Source organism: Saccoglossus kowalevskii, chromosome 20 (genome assembly GCF_978046115.1).
Source record: "Saccoglossus kowalevskii chromosome 20, keSacKowa6.1, whole genome shotgun sequence".
Taxonomy (NCBI): domain Eukaryota; kingdom Metazoa; phylum Hemichordata; class Enteropneusta; family Harrimaniidae; genus Saccoglossus; species Saccoglossus kowalevskii.
Window position 1 is genome coordinate 2924169 of NC_140660.1, and position 14767 is coordinate 2938935.

General features: G+C 38.8%; 1 pseudogene across 1 annotated transcript in view; it reads right to left on the reverse strand.

The window, feature by feature from the left end:
• Window positions 1–14767, reverse strand: part of LOC144352215 (ubiquitin-conjugating enzyme E2 Z-like) — a 30556-nt pseudogene that overhangs the window by 13268 nt on the left and 2521 nt on the right. Inside the window, exons 3-5 of the transcript XR_014927854.1 lie at window positions 14480–14552; window positions 6864–7047; window positions 3091–3278 (exon numbers count right to left, since the gene is read on the reverse strand). The product of XR_014927854.1 is annotated as a ubiquitin-conjugating enzyme E2 Z-like (transcript). The remainder of the gene's footprint in view (window positions 1–3090; window positions 3279–6863; window positions 7048–14479; window positions 14553–14767) is intronic.

Genomic DNA, 14767 nt, shown 5'->3' on the forward strand with positions numbered 1-14767 from the left:
GACCCCTCTAAAAATTTGACCGCCTATTTATTTGCCGGGTTTCGGTGTTTTATTTACCTCCAAATTTTCGACTCCACTAAAAATTGCCGACTCATTCTTATTCGAAAATTGCGACCAGTTTTAGTTTTCCCCCAAACGAAAAAAAAACCGATGTGAGCGTTCAAACGGGACCTTCCTCAAAGGCATGAATCCGGGTTTCTGATTGACTGAGAGATTTTTATTTTATTGGTAACGAAAATATATTCTAAATAAACGAAGTTTCAAATAAAAACAAACACAAAAATCTCGGCATGCTGCGTTTCTGAATTGTTGATTATTACTGTACTCAGTAGTGATTATAATAATGTACACAAAATAAATTTGTTGAATGGTTATGAAATACAAATAAAAGTCAACTTAGTTTCATCGTAAGCGAATGATTCCGGTCTCGTATAAACATTTGATGCTGTAGGATATCCGCCATGTTCTCTTAGGTCAAATAGGTCAAATCGCTAATTAACCAATCAAAAAGCTGGATGATGCGAAAACGGCATGATTTTTTTTAAATAAAAAAATTAGTTGTTTTTAAAAAATAAACTGGTCATCTGAAGAATAATTTAACATTGTTCACAGTGATAACAGCTCATTCTCGAAAGGAAGCTTACCCGCTCACGCTAGTCACGATAAAAATCATACACGTGTACTCTTGAATAGACAGACGTCAATGACTACGGTAAAACTTACTCTATTTTAGCCGGCAGGATTGATTGAAATGTCCGAAAAATGACGCCAAAATACACCTTAAAAGTCCCATTTTATTTTCTTAAATCCCATTATATTTTTTAATCCAAGGGCGAATTTACGGCAGAATTTGGTCCCTCAAATCACCGGTACGGTGCTCAAATAAGGGACACGTGAGCTTTGATTCTAACCGGATACATTGCACTGGGTCGGGGAGATCGTTTGCTAAACTTCCATGTATCTTTTGTCCAATGGGTACCTGTACTTCGAACATTCACAAGTTTTCCTAGGTAGTGCGAGACAGCTTTGTCTTTTGACCTATTAGTTTTGTGCTGACCTTTTCTCCGCGTCTTGATGTTTTGTTTTGCTTGTCATAATACTCACTGATTGATGACTTTGTTTAGATTTTGAGTTACAACTCGGCCACGACCTTTGCTTTTACCGTGAAACATGAGGAAGTTTACGTCAATTGACGGACATTGCATTTTTTAAAAACTAATGAAGCACACTGTCTATCATCCCCATTTTTTTTTGCTGATTTCTATTCTGAAAAATTCGACCGTCCGAAAATGCACCTTAATTTTGACTCTAAAAACACGTCACATTTCTAACACAAATTATTTAAAACCAGTCGAAATTTTGGAGTTTTTACGGTACTTTAGATATCAGTGTGAAAGATTAAAATTGGTTAATTATGCAAATTAGGTAATTAATATGTACAGATTTTAACCCACAATTATTCAGGTCTGTCTATTGTCCTACAGCATCCATGTACATTCATTGATATGTGATGTATAGTACCTGAGATATCAGTGTGAAAGTTGGTTAATTATGCAAATTAGGTGATTAATATGCACAAATATTTACCGGAAACTAATTGGGTCTGCATAATTCTAGATTCATTGAAATATGATGATTAGTACTTTAGATATCAGTAGAAAAGCTGAAAATTAATTATGCAAATTAGGTAATTAATATGCACAATTATTTACCCTAAAACTAATCAGGTCTCTGCATAGTCCTAAAGGATCTATGTACCAAGTTTCATTGAAATGCGATGATTAGTACTTGAGATACCCGTGGAAAAGCTGAAAATTAACTAATTATGCAAATTAGGTGATTAATATGCACAAATATTTATCGAAAACAATCAATCTCTGCATAGTCCTTGAGTATGTAAGTACCAAGTTTCATTGAAATGTAATGCTAACTACTTATATCAAATGCTGAAAATTAATTAATTATGCAAATTAGGTAATTAATATGTACTGATATTACCATAAAAACTATCAGGTCTGTGCAGTGTTGTATGACATCTATGTACCAAGTTTCATTGAAATGTGATGATTAGTACTTGAGATATCAGTGGAAAAACCGAAAATTGACTAATCATTATGCAAATTAGGTAATTAGTATCCACGGATTATTACCAAAAACTAATCAAAACCTAGCATTAGTTCAGAGCATCTATGTACCAAGTTTCATCAAAATCCAATGAGTGGTTGTTTAGATATCAGTGGAACAGTCATGGAACCACTAAAAAATAGCTAATTATCATGCAAATTAGGTAATTAATATGCACGGATTTTTACCAAAAATTAATCAAATCTGCGCATATGTTCAGAGCATCTATGTACCAAGTTTCATCAAAATCCAATGAGTGGTTCTTTAGATATCAGTGGAACAGTCATAGAACAGCTAAAAATTAGCTAATTATCATGCAAATTAGGTAATTAACGAGCATGGATTTTTACCAAAACCTAATCAAATCTGCGCATTGGCCCAGAGCATCTATGCACCAAGTTTCATCAAAAACCAATGTATGGTTCTTGAGATAGCAGTGGAACAGTCGGACACACATACACACATACACACACACATACACACATACACACATACACACATACACACATACACACATACACACATACACACATACAGACACACTAACTGCAAAGACTCCCATTTTGTGCTTCGCACATGGGAGTCAAAAAAATATATCATAAGGGTGCATGGGGACCCATATTTCCTACTTGACTAATCCTTTCCCAGCAATAACAATGTGGAATAAAGTACTAACAACGTGAAGTATAAAAACAAGCAATGAGACCATTAACCTCTTCACCACCAGACTTTTTCACCCACATTTTTCTGTACCTTTTTTTACATTATCCAATATTTCGGGAAATGAACCCCAATTTTGGAGCAAATATACAAAATTTCAGTTTTTACTCAAAAAATTTGACTATTTTTGTTCCAATATTTGAAGAAAATAAAGACTATAAAGAGGACTATTTTGTGAATATGTGATGAAAAGAGGGACCTGGTGGTAAAAAGGTTACTGAAAAGGTACAAACCAGGATTACTCACCCCAATATACTGAGACACACTTTACCATTACGATATAGATTTGGATTAAATCGAACTTTACCATCTCCCGTCGTTATTAATATAACTCTTGGTGGTCTGATTGGATAGTCTGGTGAAAATCGGATTAAAAAATGGAAGAAGCCGCCTTCATATGGAGTATCAAATGGTCCGGTTATCAACGCATGAACCTAAAAGACAAAAATACAAAACAATGAAATATCAGTAGCCTAAGGGGCATAGACATATCAATTCTGGTCTCAAGTGTACTGGGACTCAAAATTAACAGCATGCTAAAGGGCACAGTTGATCTATTCTTGTGCCAGGTGTTCTAAAACTTAAAATTAACATTAGCCTAAGGGGCATAGACATATCAATTCTGGTCTCAAGTGTACTAGGACTAAAAAATTAACAGCAAGCTAAAGGGCGCAGTTGATCTATTCTTGTCCCAGGTGTCCTAAAACTTAAAATTAACATTAGCCTAAAGGGCATAGACATATCAATTCTGGTCTCAAGTGTACTAGGACTCAAAATTAACAGCAAGCTAAAGGGCGCAGTTGATCTATTCTTGTCCCAGGTGTCCTAAAACTTAAAATTAACATTAGCCTAAGGGGCACAGACTATCAATTCTTGTCCCAGGTGTCCTAAAACTTAAAATTAACATTAGCCTAAAGGGCATAGACATATTAATTCTGATCTCAAGTGTACTAGGACTCAAAATTAACAGCAAGCTAAAGGGCGCAGTTGATCTATTCTTGTCCCAGGTGTCCTAAAACTTAAAATTAACATTAGCATAAAGGGCATAGACATATCAATTCTGGTCTCAAGTGTACTAGGACTCAAAATTAACAGCAAGCTAAAGGGCGCAGTTGATCTATTCTTGTCCCAGGTGTCCTAAAACTTAAAATTAACATTAGCCTAAAGGGCATAGACATATCAATTCTGGTCTCAAGTGTACTGGGACTCAAAATTAACAGCAAGCTAAAGGGCGCAGTTGATCTATTCTTGTCCCAGGTGTCCTGAAACTTAAAATTAACATTAGCCTAAGGGGCATAGACATATCAATTCTGGTCTCAAGTGTACTAGGACTCAAAATTAACAGCAAGCTAAAGGGCGCAGTTGATCTATTCTTGTCCCAGGTGTCCTAAAACTTAAAATTAACATTAGCCTAAAGGGCATAGACATATCAATTCTGATTTCAAGTGTACTAGGACTCAAAATTAACAGCAAGCTAAAGGGCGCAGTTGATCTATTCTTGTCCCAGGTGTCCTAAAAATTAAAATTAACATTAGCCTAAGGGGCACAGACTATCAATTCTTGTCCCTTGGCAACTATCTACCATAGTTGTCTGAGTATAAACCCGTGCTCGAGTATGACCCCCCCCCCCCTCCAAATTTACAGCATTTCACAAGAAGTCATTTATTTGATTATAATCCCCCCAGTTGATCAATTCTTGTCCCAGGTGTCCTAAAGCTTAAAATTAACATTAGCATAAGGGGCACAGACATATTAATTCTGGTCTCAAGTGTACTAGGACTCAAAATTAACAGCAAGCTAAAGGGCGCAGTTGATCTATTCTTGTCCCAGGTGTCCTAAAACTTAAAATTAACATTAGCCTAAAGGGCATAGACATATCAATTCTGGTCTCAAGTGTACTAGGACTCAAAATTAACAGCAAGCTAAAGGGCGCAGTTGATCTATTCTTGTCCCAGGTGTCCTAAAACTTAAAATTAACATTAGCCTAAGGGGCATAGACATATCAATTCTGGTCTCAAGTGTACTAGGACTCAAAATTAACAGCAAGCTAAAGGGCGCAGTTGATCTATTCTTGTCCCAGGTGTCCTAAAACTTAAAATTAACATTAGCCTAAAGGGCATAGACATATCAATTCTGGTCTCAAGTGTACTGGGACTCAAAATTAACAGCAAGCTAAAGGGCGCAGTTGATCTATTCTTGTTCCAGGTGTCCTAAAACTTAAAATTAACATTAGCCTAAGGGGCATAGACATATCAATTCTGGTCTCAAGTGTACTAGGACTCAAAATTAACAGCAAGCTAAAGGGCACAGTTGATCTATTCTTGTCCCAGGTGTCCTAAAACTTAAAATTAACATTAGCCTAAGGGGCATAGACATATCAATTCTGGTCTCAAGTGTACTGGGACTCAAAATTAACAGCAAGCTAAAGGGCGCAGTTGATCTATTCTTGTCCCAGGTGTCCTAAAACTTAAAATTAACATTAGCCTAAAGGGCATAGACATATCAATTCTGGTCTCAAGTGTACTGGGACTCAAAATTAACAGCAAGCTAAAGGGCGCAGTTGATCTATTCTTGTCCCAGGTGTCCTGAAACTTAAAATTAACATTAGCCTAAGGGGCATAGACATATCAATTCTGGTCTCAAGTGTACTAGGACTCAAAATTAACAGCAAGCTAAAGGGCGCAGTTGATCTATTCTTGTCCCAGGTGTCCTAAAACTTAAAATTAACATTAGCCTAAAGGGCATAGACATATCAATTCTGATTTCAAGTGTACAAGGACTCAAAATTAACAGCAAGCTAAAGGGCGCAGTTGATCTATTCTTGTCCCAGGTGTCCTAAAACTTAAAATTAACATTAGCCTAAGGGGCACATACTATCAGTTCTTGTCCCTTGGCAACTATCTACCATAGTTGTCTGAGTATAAACCCGTGCTCGAGTATGACCCCCCCTCCAAATTTACAGCATTTCACAACAAGTCATTTATTTGATTATAATCCCCCCAGTTGATCAATTCTTGTCCCAGGTGTCCTAAAGCTTAAAATTAACATTAGCATAAGGGGCACAGACATATTAATTCTGGTCTCAAGTGTACTAGGACTCAAAATTAACAGCAAGCTAAAGGGCGCAGTTGATCTATTCTTGTCCCAGGTGTCCTAAAACTTAAAATTAACATTAGCCTAAGGGGCATAGACATATCAATTCTGGTCTCAAGTGTACTAGGACTCAAAATTAACAGCAAGCTAAAGGGCGCAGTTGGTCTATTCTTGTCCCAGGTGTCCTAAAACTTAAAATTAACATTAGCCTAAAGGGCATAGACATATCAATTCTGGTCTCAAGTGTACTAGGACTCAAAATTAACAGCAAGCTAAAGGGCGCAGTTGATCTATTCTTGTCCCAGGTGTCCTAAAACTTAAAATTAACATTAGCCTAAGGGGCATAGACATATCAATTCTGGTCTCAAGTGTACTAGGACTCAAAATTAACAGCAAGCTAAAGGGCGCAGTTGATCTATTCTTGTCCCAGGTGTCCTAAAACTTAAAATTAACATTAGTCTAAGGGGCACAGACTATGAATTCTTGTCCCAGGGCAACTAAGACTCCAAATTAAGAGTGACCTAAAAAGCACAGACTATTAGTTTACATTCCAGGGCACAATTTAAATTTTCAAAAAATAAGCTAAGTTACCAGTAAGCAAATTAAATGTAATGATATACTTTTTACACTCTTTATAAAATTGTGTTTAACCTTTTCACCACCAGACTTTCTCACCAAAATTGTTCTGCACTATTTATTTAATATTCTTAAATATTTCTGGAAATGAACCAACATTTTTAATTTTGGAGTCAACAGACACAATTTCAGTCAATTTTCAGTTTTTAATCAAAAAATTTGGCTATTTTTGTCCCAATCTTCTGAAGTAAAGTGCAGACTATAAACAGGACGATTTTGTGAATTTGTGATGAAATGAGGGACATGGTGGTGAAAAGTTAACTATAAAGATATAAACTAGCATTACTCACCCCAATATAGACACACTTTACCATTACGATATAGATTTGCATTAAATCAAACTTAACCATCTCCTGTCGTTATTAATATAACTCGAGTTGGTCTGATTGGATAGTCTGGTGAGAATCGGATTAAAAAATGGAAGAAGCCGCCTTCATATGGAGTATCAAATGGTCCGATTATCAACGCATGAACCTACAAGACAAAAAGACAAAACATTAAAATATCAGCAGCCTAAGGGGCATAGACATATCAATTCTGATCTCAAGTGTACTAAGACTCAAAATTAACATTAGCCTAAAGGGCACAGACTTTCAATTCTTTGTCCCAGGGCAACTAAGACTCCAGATTAACAGAAAGCTAAAGAGTGCAGTTGATCTTTTTCCAGTACCACACATATACCAGAACGTGGTTCATTAGTACATACCTTAGTGATGCAGTCTTTATCTAGTACCACACACATACCAGGAGGTGGTTCATTACTACATACCTTAGTGATGTCATCTTTATCCGGTACCACAAACATACCAGGAGGCGGTTTATTAGTACATACTTTAGTGATATTGTCTTTATTAGGTACCACACACATACCAGGAGGTGGTTTATTAGTACATACTTTAGTTATGTCATCTTTATCCGGTACCACACACGTACCAGGAGGTGGTTTAGTAGTGCATACCTTAGTTATGTCATCTTTATCTGGTACCACAAACATACCAGGAGGTGATTCATTAGTACATACCTTAGTTATGTCATCTTTATCTGGTACCACAAACATACCAGGAGGCGGTTTATTAGTACATACCTTAGTGATATCGTCTTTATCTGGTACCGCACACATACCAGGAGGTGGTTTATTAGTACATACCTTAGTGATGCAGTCTTTATCTAGTACCACAAACATACCAGGAGCAGCTTCATTAGTGCATACCTTAGTGATGTCATCTTTATCCGGTACCACAAACATACCAGGAGGTGGTTCATTACTACATACCTTAGTGATGTCATCTTTATCCGGTACCACAAACATACCAGGAGGCCGTTTATTAGTACATACCTTAGTTATGTCATCTTTATCTGGTACCACTCACATACCACGAGGTAGTTTAGTTGTGCATACTTTAGTGATGTTGTCTTTATCCGGTACCACACACATACTAGGAGGTGGTTTATTAGTACATACCTTAGTGATGTCATCTTTATCTGGTACCACAAACATACCAGGAGGCGGTTTAGTAGTGCATGCCTTAGTGATGTCATCTTTATCCAGTACCCGACACATACCAGGAGGCGGTTTAGTAGAGCATACCTTAGTTACATCATCTTTATCCAGTACCACACACATACCAGAAGATAGTTTAGTAGGGCATACTTTAGTGATGTTGTCTTTATCCGGTACCACACACATACCAGGAGGTGGTTCATCAGTAGTGCATACCTTAGTTATGTCATCTTTATCCGGTACCACACACATACCAGAAGATAGTTTAGTAGGGCATACTTTAGTGATGTTGTCTTTATCCGGTACCACACACATACCAGGAGGTGGTTTATTAGTACATACCTTAGTTATGTCATCTTTATCCGGTACCACACACATACCAGGAGGTGGTTTATTAGTACATACTTTTGTGATGTCATCTTTATCCAGTACCACACACATACCAGGAGGTGGTTTATTAGTACATACCTTAGTTATGTCATCTTTATCCGGTACCACACACATACCAGGAGGTGGTTTATTAGTACATACTTTTGTGATGTCATCTTTATCCAGTACCCAACACATACCAGGAGGCGGTTTAGTAGTGCATACCTTAGTTATATCATCTTTATCCGGTACCACACACATACCAGGAGGTGGTTAAGTAGTACATACCTTAGTGATGTTGTCTTTATCCGGTACCACACACATACCAGGAGGTGGTTCATTAGTACATACCTTAGTTATGTCATCTTTATCTGGTACCACACACATATACCAGGAGGTGGTTTAGTAGTGCGCACCTTAGTGATGTCATCTTTTTCTAGTACCACACACATACCAGGAGGTGGTTTATTAGTACATACCTTGGTGATGTCATCTTTATCCGGTACCACACACATACCAGGAGGTGTTTTAGTAGTGCGCACCTTAGTGATGTCATCTTTATCTAGTACCACACACATACCAGGAGGTGGTTTATTAGTACATAGCTTAGTGATGTAATCTTCATCCGGTACCACACACATACAAGGAGGTGGTTTATTAGTACATACCTTAGTTATGTCATCTTTATCCGGTACCACACACATACCAGGAGGTGGTTTAGTAGTGCACATTTCAGCAATGTTGTATTTATCCGGTACCACATACATACCAGGAGGTGGTTTAGTAGTGCATACTTCAGCGCTGTTGTCTTTATCTGGTACTACACACATACAAGGAGGTGGTTTAGTAGTACATACCTTAGTTATGTCATGTTTATCCGATACCACACACATACCAGGAGGTAGTTTAGTAGTGCATACCTTAGTTATGTCATCTTTATCTGGTACCACACACATACCAGGAGGAGGTTTAGTTGTGCATACTTTAGTGATGTTGTCTTTATCCAGTACCACACATATACCAGGAGACGATTCTTTAGTACATATCTTAGTGATGTTATGTTTATCCGGTACCACACACATACCAGGAGGTGGTTTAGTAGTACATACCTTAGTGATGTCGTCTTTATCTTGTACCACTCACATACCAGGTGGTGATTCATTAGTACATACCTTAGTGATGTCGTCTTTATCTGGTACCACACACACAGCAGGAGGTGGTTCATTAGTACATACCTTGGTGATGTTGTCTTTATCCGGTACCACACACATACCAGGAGGTGGTTTAGTAGTGCATACTTTAGTGATATTGTCATTATCTGGTACCACTCACATACCAGGTGGTGGTTCATTAGTACATACCTCAGTGATATTGTCATTATCCGGTACCACACACATACCAGGTGGTGGTTCATTAGTACATACCTTAGTGATGTCGTCTTTATCTGGTACCACACACACAAAACAGGAGGTGGTTCACTAGTACATACCTTAGTTAGTACGTCTTTATCTGGTACCACAAACATACCAGGAGGTGGTTTATTAGTACATACCTTAGTGATGTCGTCGTTGTCTGGTACCACACACACTGCAGGAAGAGGTTCATTAGTACATACCTTAGTGATGTTGTCTTTATCCGGTACCACACACACAGCAGGAGGTGGTTCATTAGTACATACCTTAGTGATGTCGTCTTTATCTGGTACCACAAACATACCAGGAGGTGGTTCATTAGTACATACCTTGGTGATGTTGTCTTTATCCGGTACCACACACATACCAGGAGGTGGTTCATTAGTACATACCTTAGTGATGTCGTCTTTATCTGGTACCACACACACAAAACAGGAGGTGGTTCACTAGTACATACCTTAGTTAGTGCGTCTTTATCTGGTACCACAAACATACCAGGAGGTGGTTTATTAGTACATACCTTAGTGATGTCGTCGTTATCTGGTACCACACACACTGCAGGAGGTGGTTCATTAGTACATGCCTTAGTGATGTTGTCTTTATCCGGTACCACACACACAGCAGGAGGTGGTTCATTAGTACATACCTTAGTGATGTCGTCTTTATCTGGTACCACACACACAGCAGGAGGTGGTTCATTAGTACATACCTTAGTGATGTCGTCTTTATCTGGTACCACACACACAAAACAGGAGGTGGTTCACTAGTACATACCTTAGTTAGTGCGTCTTTATCTGGTACCACAAACATACCAGGAGGTGGTTTATTAGTACATACCTTAGTGATGTCGTCGTTATCTGGTACCACACACACTGCAGGAGGTGGTTCATTAGTACATACCTTAGTTATGTCATCTTTATCTGGTACCACACACATATACCAGGAGGTGGTTTAGTAGTGCGCACCTTAGTGATGTCATCTTTATCTAGTACCACACACATACCAGGAGGTGGTTTATTAGTACATACCTTAGTGATGTAATCTTTATCCGGTACCACACACATACAAGGAGGTGGTTTATTAGTACATACGTTAGTTATGTCATCTTTATCCGGTACCACACACATACCAGGAGGTGTTTTAGTAGTGCGCACCTTAGTGATGTCATCTTTATCTAGTACCACACACATACCAGGAGGTGGTTTATTAGTACATAGCTTAGTGATGTAATCTTCATCCGGTACCACACACATACAAGGAGGTGGTTTATTAGTACATACCTTAGTTATGTCATCTTTATCCGGTACCACACACATACCAGGAGGTGGTTTAGTAGTGCACACTTCAGCAATGTTGTATTTATCCGGTACCACACACATACCAGGAGGTGGTTTAGTAGTGCATACTTCAGCGCTGTTGTCTTTATCTGGTACCACACACATACCAGGAGGTGGTTTAGTAGTACATACCTTAGTTATGTCATCTTTATCCGATACCACACACATACCAGGAGGTAGTTTAGTAGTGCATACCTTAGTTATGTCATCTTTATCTGGTACCACACACATACCAGGAGGAGGTTTAGTTGTGCATACTTTAGTGATGTTGTCTTTATCCGGTACCACACATATACCAGGAGATGATTCTTTAGTACATATCTTAGTGATGTTATGTTTATCCGGTACCACACACATACCAGGAGGTGATTCATTAGTACATACCTTAGTGATGTCGTCTTTATCTGGTACCACACACACAGCAGGTGGTGGTTCATCAGTACATACCTTAGTGATGTCGTCTTTATCTTGTACCACTCACATACCAGGTGGTGATTCATTAGTACATACCTTAGTGATGTCGTCTTTATCTGGTACCACACACACAGCAGGAGGTGGTTCATTAGTACATACCTTGGTGATGTTGTCTTTATCCAGTACCACACACATACCAGGAGATGGTTTAGTAGTGCATACTTTAGTGATATTGTCATTATCTGGTACCACTCACATACCAGGTGGTGGTTCATTAGTACATACCTCAGTGATATTGTCATTATCCGGTACCACACACATACCAGGTGGTGGTTCATTAGTACATACCTTAGTGATGTCGTCTTTATCTGGTACCACACACACAAAACAGGAGGTGGTTCACTAGTACATACCTTAGTTAGTGCGTCTTTATCTGGTACCATAAACATACCAGGAGGTGGTTTATTAGTACATACCTTAGTGATGTCGTCGTTATCTGGTACCACACACACTGCAGGAAGAGGTTCATTAGTACATACCTTAGTGATGTTGTCTTTATCCGGTACCACACACACAGCAGGAGGTGGTTCATTAGTACATACCTTAGTGATGTCGTCTTTATCTGGTACCACAAACATACCAGGAGGTGGTTCATTAGTACATACCTTAGTGATGTTGTCTTTATCCGGTACCACACACATACCAGGAGGTGGTTCATTAGTACATACCTTAGTGATGTCGTCTTTATCTGGTACCACACACACAAAACAGGAGGTGGTTCACTAGTACATACCTTAGTTAGTGCGTCTTTATCTGGTACCACAAACATACCAGGAGGTGGTTTATTAGTACATACCTTAGTGATGTCGTCGTTATCTGGTACCACACACAGTGCAGGAGGTGGTTCATTAGTACATGCCTTAGTGATGTTGTCTTTATCCGGTACCACACACACAGCAGGAGGTGGTTCATTAGTACATACCTTAGTGATGTCGTCTTTATCTGGTACCACAAACATACCAGGAGGTGGTTCATTAGTACATACCTTAGTGATGTTGTCTTTATCCGGTACCACACACATACCAGGAGGTGGTTCATTAGTACATACCTTAGTGATGTCGTCTTTATCTGGTACCACAAACATACCAGGAGGTGGTTCATTAGTACATACCTTAGTGATGTTGTCTTTATCCGGTACCACACACATACCAGGTGGTTCATTAGTACATACCTTAGTGATGTCGTCTTTATCTGGTACCACACACACAAAACAGGAGGTGGTTCACTAGTACATACCTTAGTTAGTGCGTCTTTATCTGGTACCACAAACATACCAGGAGGTGGTTTATTAGTACATACCTTAGTGATGTCGTCGTTATCTGGTACCACACACACTGCAGGAGGTGGTTCATTAGTACATGCCTTAGTGATGTTGTCTTTATCCGGTACCACACACACAGCAGGAGGTGGTTCATTAGTACATACCTTAGTGATGTCGTCTTTATCTGGTACCACAAACATACCAGGAGGTGGTTCATTAGTACATACCTTAGTGATGTCGTCTTTATCTGGTACCACACACACAGCAGGAGGTGGTTTATTAGTACATACCTTAGTGATGTCGTCTTTATCTGGTACCACAAACATACCAGGAGGTGGTTCACTAGTACATACCTTAGTGATGTCGTCGTTATCTTGTACCACACACACTGCAGGAGGTGGGTCATTAGTACATACCTTAGTGATGTCGTCTTTATCCGGTACCACACACATACCAGGAGGTGGTTTATTAGTACATACCTTAGTGATGTCGTCGTTATCTGGTACCACACACCCTGCAGGAGGTGGTTCATTAGTACATACCTTAGTGATGTCGTCTTTATCCGGTACCACACACATACCAGGAGGTAGTTTAGTAGTCCATACTTTAGTGATGTTGTCTTTATCCAGTACCACACACATACCAGGAGGTGGTTTAGTAGTACATACCTTAGTTATGTCATCTTTATCCGGTACCACACACATACAAGGAGGTGGTTTAGTTGTGCATACTTTAGTGATGTTGTCTTTATCCGGTACCACACACATACCAGGAGGTGGTTTAGTAGTACATACCTTAGTGATATTGTCTTTATCTGGTACCACAAACATACCAGGAGGTGGTTTATTAGTACATACCTTAGTGATGTCGTCTTCATCCGGTACCACACACATACCAAGAGGTGGTTCATTAGTACATACCTTGGTGATGTTGTCTTTATCCGGTACCACACACATACCAGGAGGTGGTTTAGTAGTGCATACTTTAGTGATATTGTCATTATCTGGTACCACTCACATACCAGGTGGTGGTTCATTAGTACATACCTCAGTGATGTTGTCTTTATCCGGTACCACACACACAAAACAGGAGGTGGTTCACTAGTACATACCTTAGTTAGTGCGTCTTTATCTGGTACCACAAACATACCAGGAGGTGGTTTATTAGTACATACCTTAGTGATGTCGTCGTTATCTGGTACCACACACACTGCAGGAGGTGGTTCATTAGTACATACCTTAGTGATGTTGTCTTTATCCGGTACCACACACACAGCAGGAGGTGGTTCATTAGTACATACCTTAGTGATGTCGTCTTTATCTGGTACCACAAACATACCAGGAGGTGGTTCATTAGTACATACCTTAGTGATGTCATCTTTATCTGGTACCACTCACATAGCAGGTGGTGGTTCATTAGTACATACCTTAGTGATGTTGTCTTTATCCGGTACCACACACACAGCAGGAGGTGGTTCATTAGTACATACCTTAGTGATGTCGTCTTTATCTGGTACCACACACATACTAGGAGGTGGTTCATTAGTACATACCTTAGTGATGTCGTCTTTATCTGATACCACATACATACCAGGAGGTGGTTCATTATATATACTCATAATATCTCTATAACTCAAAGCAACAAAAATGACATTATCATGAGAATATCGCAATCATATAAAAAAACATCACGAATTTTGATTGCATCCAACAGTGCATGATATCCTATACTTTATGGTAACTTGTGAGACCAGTTTCTATTGTATTGCAAATACTTTATTTTAGCTGAAAAGATTTTTTGGATATTTTGTATTAAGTTTATTTTTACTGATTCTTGACGC